The 8,687-nt window shown below is 48.3% G+C and overlaps 1 non-coding gene across 1 annotated transcript; it reads right to left on the reverse strand.

The window, feature by feature from the left end:
- Positions 1-466: 466 nt before the first annotated feature.
- Positions 467-568, reverse strand: LOC112130556 (U6 spliceosomal RNA). Its single transcript, XR_002912803.2, has one exon. It is a non-coding gene; the product is annotated as a U6 spliceosomal RNA (small nuclear RNA).
- Between the last annotated feature and the right edge of the window lie 8,119 nt (positions 569-8,687).

The following is an 8,687-nucleotide window of genomic DNA, read 5'->3' on the forward strand; positions in this document are numbered from 1 at the left end:
GTGCTTGGGGAACTGCTGTTCGTTCACAGGGCTTTGCGGCTGAGCTCAGAACTTGATCTTGACTTTGATGGATGGAAGGAATGTGAGTGCCTGGATGAAAGCGGATTGTCACGTAGCCACAGGATTCACGTGGGTAGAGACCCCTGGGCAGCAAGGAGCAGCCTCCAGCCCAAGTTAAGGCATGGAGACAGTGAGCTGGGCGTGCCACCCTCGTGTGCCATCCTCAAAACCCAGCAAGTGCTCCCTCCTGACCTCAAGTGATCCACTCGCCTCGACCTCCCAAAATGCTGGGATTACAGGCGTGAGCCACCACCCTCAGCCAGGTTTCCAGTTTTTTGATGTATGTATTTATTGTTATTAACTTACCTCTTAATGCTTCTACTGTGTCCAGGAGGTTTTGGCACATTGTGTTTCCATTTTTATTTGTTTCGAGGAATTTAATATTTAAAAAACTTTTTTCATTTCTAAAAATATGGATCAGTTCATGAATTTGCGGGTCTCCTTGTAGGGCTCATGCTAATCTTCTCTATCATTTCCACTTTAGAATATTGCCACAGTTTCTACGGGACTGAACAAGGGGGGACCAGCGCAGAAATGGAAACTTAAAACAAAAGTAAGTATTTTAAAGGAAGGGGCCAGGGGAAGAAGAAGAGCACTCGCAGCTTCCGGTGAGCAAGAACAGCCCCTGAGCTTCCACAGCCCTTCGTATTTGTTGGGTAGAATGAGCAGGGAGGAGGAGGTAATGATTGCTCAGTTGCTCAATTGATCACAGGTTCATATTATTACTAACAGCCTTCAGATGTGCCCTGTAGAGCATCACAAGAAACACCTGTGCCTGGGGCGTGACTGCCTCAGCATTCCTTCTGGGTGGCAGAAGCAGTTTGTCAGTTTACCAGTTTGCCAACGTTCTGCTTTTCTGAGAACAGTTTGCTGTTTACTCATATACCCTCCAGTGGTATACTGAGTTGATCACGACCCTCACTTTCTACAGCTGCCACTAAGGAAGGCGCAGAGGGGCTTCCTTTCAGCCTGAAACAGTATCTGTGCTGCCAAAGTGAGTATGGAATTTTAAATGTTCATTCTTAAGCTCTTCCTTCACCCACTGGTCATTCAGGAGCATGTTGTTTAATTTCCATGTATTTGTATAGTTTCAAATGTTCCTCTTGTTATTGCTTTCTAGTTTTGTTGCACTGTGGTCAGTTAAGATACCTGGTATGATTTTGATTTTTAAAACATTGTAGAGACATGTTTTGTGTCTTAACATATTGTCAGTCCTGGAGAATGTTCCAAGTGCTGATGAAAAGAATGTATTTTTCAGCTGTTGAGTGAAACGTTCTGTAAAGGTCTGTCAGGTCCATTTGGTCTACGGTGTAGTTTCAATCCAATGTTTCTTTGTTAATCTTCTATCTAGATGATCTTTTTAATGCTGAGAGAGGGGTTTTAGAGTCCAATTGTTATTCTATCGGGGTCTATCTCTCCCTTTAGATCTATTAATAACAATAATTTGCTTTATATATCTGGGTACCCTGGTGTTGGGTGCATATATAAGTGTTATATTCCCTTGCCACATTAACCCCCTTATTATTATACAGCGTCTTTGTCTCTCGTTACAGCTTTTTACTTGAAGTCTGTTTTGTCTAATATAAGTACAGTTACTCCTGCTCACTTTTGGTTTCCAGTTTTGTGGAATTTTTTTTCCATCCCTTCACATTTAGCCTATATGTTTCTTTACACGTGAGGTGAGTTTCTTGCAGGCAGCGTATAGTTGGGTCTTTTTAAAAAGCCATTCATGCCAGGTGCAGTGGTTCATGCCTGTAATTCCAGCATTTTGGGGGGCTGAGGGGGGATGATTGCTTGAGCTCAGGAGTTCAAGACCAGCCTGGACAACATAGGGAGACCCCATCTCTACAAAAAAATTTAAGAAATTAGCTAGGTGTGATGGTGCATGCCTGTGATCACAGCTAATTGTGAGGCTGATGAGGGAGCATCACTTGGGCCTGGAAGGTTGAGGGTGCAGTGAGCTGTGATTAGGCCATTGCACTCCAGCCTGGGTGAAAGAGTGAGATCCTATCTTGAATGAATGAATGAATGAATGAATAAATAAATAAATCCATTCAGCCAGTCTATATCATTTAAATGGGGGAATTTAATCCATTTACATTTAGGGTTATTACTGATAGGTAAGGATTTACTCCTATCATGTTTTTGGTGTTTTCTGATTATTTTCTGACATAGAAAATATAGAAAATAGTCAGAAGTGCACACCTTGTGCTCCTAGACCAGGGCAGTGCTGCTGTGTGAATTCCCGGCAGCTCTCTAAGCTGGGCTCAGGGCTTGCAAGGACTGTGGGATTCTCCTGTTGTAAGGACTGTAGGTGTTGGCGGTGGCAATGGTGGCTGATGAGGATCTTCTACTTAACTTTGCCCCGCAAGGGGGTGTCGCTCTTGACTCCCGGCAGATTCAATCCAGGTGGAGGAGATGGAGCTGCAGGGCCAGGTGCCTCGACGCTGCCCTCCAATTTGATGGGCTTCCAGTCACCAAAGGTGTGTCTCTTCTCCCCACTGCACTTCAGCACTCTCCCACTGACACTCCAGTCAAATCTTAGCTATTTATTCATTGTCTTGGTCCTTTCTTGTGGAGGACAAGTGCCAGGGGTCTCTAGTCAGCCACCTTGATGACATTATGCTCTGTGGTTTTAATTTGAATTTTCCTGCAATGCAAATAATTAGTCATGCTTAGTGATGAGTGTTTTTTATATACCTATTGGTCAGCTGCATGTCTTCTTTTGAGAAATGGCTATTCCTTTTGCCCATTTTTAAGATTGGGTTGTTTCTTGCTGTTGAGTTCTTTTAGTTCCATATATATATACATATATACACACATATATATATACACACATATATATATGTATATATATACTTTTTTTTTTTTGAGACAGAGCCTCACTCTGTCACCCAGGTTGGAGGGTAGCAACGCCATCTCAGCTCACTGCAACCTCCACCTCCTGGGTTCAAGTGATTCTCCTGCCTCAGCCTCCCAAGTAGCTGGGACTACAGGCGCACACCACCACACCAGGCTAATTTTTTTGTATTTTTGGTAGAGACAGGGTTTCACTATGTTGGCCAGGCTGGTCTTGAACTCCTGACCTCAGGTGATCCGCCTGCCTCGGCCTCCCAAAGTGCTGGGATTATAGGCGTGAGCCACTGCGCCCGGCCCCTTATATATTTTGGATACTAACTCCTTATCGGATGCATGGTTTGCAAATATTTTCTCCTATTTTGTAGGTTTTCTCTTCACTCTGTCGATTGTTTTCTTCGATGTGCAGAAGGCTTTTAGTTTGATATAATCCCATTTGTCTATTTTTGCTTTTGTTTCCTATGCTTTTGGATCATATCCAAAAAAATCATTGCCCAGAACACTGTCATGGAGCCTTTCCCTACGTTTTCTTCTAGTGGTTTCACATGTTCGGGTCTTGTGTTAAGTCTTTAATCCATTTTGAGTTGAATTTTATACATGGTATGAGATAAGCGTCCACTTTCATTCTGCATGTGGATATCCAGATTTTCTGGCACCACTGATTGGAGACACTGTCCTTTTTCTGAGTAGTGAATACACTCCCATCGTTCAGACATTGCAGTCATCCAGCCCAGTGCAAAGGAGAGGCCTCAGTCTCCCCCAGCCCTGTCTGCCTGTGTCCTCCACCCCCTACTCCCTGGAGCTTGGCTGGTGCGGTGCCCATGATACCTACTCTGAGTGGCTGTCAGTCTGTTTCAATTGGTCAATTCCCGTGCTATATTGGCCAGCAAGTATCATAAGTCTTACCCCTGCTTGTAGATAAATATTTGTATTAGTGTATGTTTCCGGTAATTCTTTTTTTTTTTTTCTGAGACAGGGTCTCACTCTGTCGCCCAGGCTGAAGTGCAGTGGTCAACCTTTACTCACTGCAGCCTCAACTTGTTGGGCTCAAGCAATCCTCCCATCTCAGCCTCCCCAGTGGCTGGGATTACAGATGTGTGCCACCACACCTGGCTAACTTATTTTTTGGTAGACATGTGGGTCTCTCTATATTGCCCAGGCTGGTCTCAAACTCCTGGCCCCAAATGATCCTCCTGCCTTGGCCTCCTGAAGTGCTGAAACTACAGGCATGAGCCACTGCACCTGGCCTTATTCTTTCTTTTCAAAAAATGGACATGCTTGGCTGGGTGGCTCTCTGGAAGCTTCCTTGGCAGCTTAGTGTACATCAGTGTTTAGAAATGTTCCACTGCCATGTGGCACTGCACCCCCATTGCTGGGTCAGGAACGTGTCCCTCATCCACCTTATTGCTGATGCTGTTGGTGTCTCAGAAGGGTTTACTTTTTCTGCTCATGATGGGTTGGACTAAGAGAGGGAAAAACTTCCTATCACTAGCAGGTGTTGGCCTCTCCCTCTCCCGACATGAGAATGCATCTTAAATAAAGACCTACCTCTTTCTCCCATGTCTGAAAAGGGCCAAGACGCTCTGGCTGAAGTTGCCAGGAGGTCAGCACTTCTTCCTTTCCCCTGCATTCTGGGGATTGCCCCTCCCCACTGTCTCTGGTTGAATGTGTCTGTGCAAACCTCTGTAGTGATCTCTGCAAAGGGAGGAGGGGAGCGGGGCCGGGACTGAGCCCAGGGCAGAGGTGGGAGCTGGGCCGGGGGAGCCTCCCTTGGGGCCAGGCAGTGGCAAGAGCCACGTGGAAAAAAGCAAGTCCCTTTGATCAGAAAACCCACTGCTGTCCCTGCACCAGCCTGGGCCAGGACGGGACAGATGGGCCTTGGCAAGCCTCCCACAGACACCACGCAGCCTCACCCAACATCAGTCAGCCGCCTTAGGTCTGCAGCTCACAGCCCATCCTGCCAGGGACAGTTGGAAGACTGCCTGGAGGAGGCCTTTGGTTCCCAACAAAGCTGGGCTGAGGCCACGGGGCCCCCTGCAGACCCTTGGTCCTCAGACTTGTTTCCACATTTATTTAAAGGATGCAGGGAGGAGCTGGTTTTCTATTAATAACAATTAAGTACTCTTCATGTTCAAAACAGAACACTTATTACTTGCAATTTTCTGAGTCAGCCAAGTTCCCAGCCAGTGTATTAAACATGTAACGTTTAGGCAATGAGATGAACTCTTGATTTCGGTACCAGGCCGTGGGTGCATCTCTCCTAGAATTCCGGCAGCCATCCGGCCCCTCTCAGGGCTAGGGGCTGGATGGCAGGGGAGCAGGAGAGATGCGTCCATCACAGAGCCATCTGCCTTCGAGGCAGAGAGTGTGCATGGACTGGGGTGCAGGTGGTTTATTTGGGGTGGGCCCAGAGAGAGGGGGAAGGGAGTGGGGATGGTGGGGTAGAGAGGATGGGGGTAAGACAGGGACTGTCACTGAGCTAGTTCCTGCCATAGTTCGACCTGGCCAGGGCTGTGAACAAAGTACCTCTGAGCAGAGGGAGGTTTGCATGACCACCCACCTACGCCAGGGCAGTCATCATGGAGACACGGCCTGCTGGTGTCCATTTTCCAACGCTTCCTGGCTGAGCCTATTTCTGAGCCCATGGAGAAGGTTCTAGGCCTGGGGCAGAAAAGTGGGGCCCCCAACTAGTCTCAGAGGAGGGACCCTAACAGTGTCTGGTGCCACCCAGCTGCAGCTGAAATCAGAGTGAGCTGAAGGCATGTGGCCTGGGGCACCCAATGCTTCTGTCAGGGTCTCAGTGCACCAGGGAGGACTGTTCTCATCACCACTCAGGCCACTGTGACTGGACAGTTTCCCATTGTACCATTTACGTAGGAAGAGACGTAGAAACCGGGCTAGATGACACCACCTTCCAGGCTATTTGAGTGATGTTTTGGAGGTCGGCTTACTGGCAGCTCAGCCCTCAACCAGCTCTTCCCTCTTGCCACCTTCTTCTGTGCATATCACCCGATGTTAGGTGTGCCAGGGGTTGGCATGAAAGGCATCGGTGCTGCTCCTATTGCTGAGCCAGGCCACAGCCGGCTTCTGCCATCTGGGCAGTGGGTGGCTCCCTGGTCCCTGAGAACAGCAAGGAAAAGGTGGGGCACAGATGAGGGCCTCCAGCAGGGTGGCTGCTCCTGCCCCAGTCCCGAACCCCACCGTGTAGGGACACAAGTGGGGGACATGAGGCCAAGGCACAGACAGGCCTCTTGGGGAGTGACCTCTGCTTGGAGAGGGAGCACGAGAATCCAGGCTGTCAAGAAGCCAAGAAAGACGCAACTGAGTTCAAAATAGGAGCATGGGCTGGGCACGGAGGCTCACACCTGTAATCCCAGCATTTTGGGAGGCCGAGGCAGGCGGATCATGAGGTCAGGAGATTGAGACCATCCTGGCTAACACGGTGAAACCCCGTCTCTACTAAAAAAAAAAATACAAAAAATTAGCCGGGTGTGGTGGCGGGCACCTGTAGTCCCAGCTACTTGGGAGGCTGAGGCAGGAGAATGGCGTGAACCCGGGAGGCGGAGCTTGCAGTGAGCTGAGATCGCACCACTGCACTCCAGCCTGGGCGATAGAGTGAGACTCTGTCTCAAAAAAAAAAAAAAAAAAAAGGAGCATGGGGCAGAGTGTTTGGAGCAGCAGCGCCAGGCTTGATTCCATCAGTGCTACTTATTTACATCACACTATACAGCCTAAAACCTGGGAAGAGCGTATTGTTTCTGCACAAGCTCACGTGGGAGCAGGTTCTTTCTGAAGACACCACACAATGACGGCAGCCGTTGACAGTGTGCCATGCACAAGACTGAGACTCAGCAAGAGGAGAGGCGCCAGGCTGAAGGCCGGGCATACCCTTGCTGTGCCGGGGGACCTGCCATTTCCTCTTGTATGAAATGGGGTGACAGCTGCAGTCCTGGCAACTGTGTTCCGGGCGCAGCCAAGCCCCAGTGGGCCTGATCTCTGAGCTGCCATGGGGCGATCCCTGGGCCTCTGTCTGTCTCTCCTCTCATCTGGGACGCGGAGCTAGGATACCTCCTCCCAGGCTTTTTATAGGCATTAAAATAATTCAAGGCCAGGCGTCGGTGGTTCACACCTGTAATCCCAGCATTCTGGGAGGCCCAGGCAGGTGGATCACCTGAGATCAAGAGTTCGAGACCAGCCTGGCCAACATAGTGAAACCCCGTCTCTACTAAAAATACAAAAATTAGCCAGGTGTGATGGCATGTGCCTGTAATCCCAGTTCCTCAGGAGGCTGAGGCAAGAGAATTGCTTGAACCCTGGAGGCAGAGGTTGCAGTGAGCTGAGATTGCACCATTGCACTCCAGCCTGGGCAACAGAGCCAGACTCTGTCTCAAAAAAAATAAATACATAACATAAAAAAATAAATAAACCCAGGTGTGTTGACTGCATAGAATACATATTTTAAAGGGGGAAATTCTATCATAATCCCTGCTTTCAGATGAGACAACAGATGCAGGAGATATGAAGAGTAATTGAGAATCCATGCGGCCCTGCTCCAGGATCTGCTGCTTAATCACAGTGTGGCTCCACTTTTTACGAACAGGTAAGCTCCTTATGGACCGAGTGGGCTGGGTGTTGTGGCATGCACCTGTTATCCCAGCAGTTTGGGAGGCCAAGGCAGGAAGATCACTTGAGCCCAGGAGATGGAGGCTGCAATGAGCTATGAATGTACCACCACACTCCAGAGTGGGTGACAGAGCAACTCTGTCTCCAAAAAAAAAAAAAAAAAAAAGATGGAAAATGCAGATACGTGGGTAAAAGGGGGAAGAAACTGCTGAGTCTGTGACCCAATCGCAGTCGCTGATACTGTTTTGATGAATTTCCTTCCAATCTCTTGTAATGATAGCGGGGTGGAGTTTTTTTGCTTTTATGTAGTTGTTATTATATCACATCACTTTTTTTTTTTTTTTTGAGACAGGGTCTTGCTCTGTTGCCCAGGCTGGAGTTCAGTAGTACAGTCTAGGCTCACTGCAGCCTCCACCTCCCAGGCTCAGGATCCTCCCACCTCAGCCTCCCGAGTAGCTGGGACCAAACGTGCAGCCACCACACCGGCTAATTTTTGTATTTTTTGTAGAGAAAGGGTCTTGCTATGTTGCCCAGGCTGGTCTCAAACTCCTGGGCTCAAGTGATTCTCCCACCTTGGCCTCCCAAAGTGCCGGGACTACAGGTGTGAGCCACCGTGCCTGGCCTTCACTTCCAAGATTTTTATCAACTGACGTTTTAAGTATTTCCCAGATTATCATAAGCCCCTCTAAAAAGTGTTTATAGATGGAGAGGGTCCAAGTGCAGCTCTGTTACATGGATATACTGTGTACTGGCAAGTGCAGCTCTGTTACGTGGATATATTGTGTACTGGTGAGCTCTGGCTTCTAGTGCACCCGTCACCTACATAGCAAACATCGTGCTCAACAAGTAATTCCACAAACATTCATAAGCCCATTCTAAACACTGTTTTGACAGTGACACAATAGTTCATCAAATGGACAAAGCATGGTTCATGTGACACAGGCCTCGCCTGTGGTCCCAGCTAACAGTTGTTGACGTGCAGGTTGTTTCCCGTTGTTTGCTCCTGCAAAGCAATGCTGCAACATGTGTTTTTATCCATAAAGGTTTGGGAGAGATTTTGCTTCCTCAAAGAGCTCTAGAAGTGGAATTGCTGGCTCAAAGGATGAAAGACTGGAACTACTTTTTAAAAAACCGACACCTGGCCAGGC

The sequence above is a fragment of the Pongo abelii genome, chromosome 22, assembly GCF_028885655.2.
Source record: "Pongo abelii isolate AG06213 chromosome 22, NHGRI_mPonAbe1-v2.0_pri, whole genome shotgun sequence".
Classification (NCBI taxonomy): Eukaryota; Metazoa; Chordata; class Mammalia; order Primates; family Hominidae; genus Pongo; species Pongo abelii.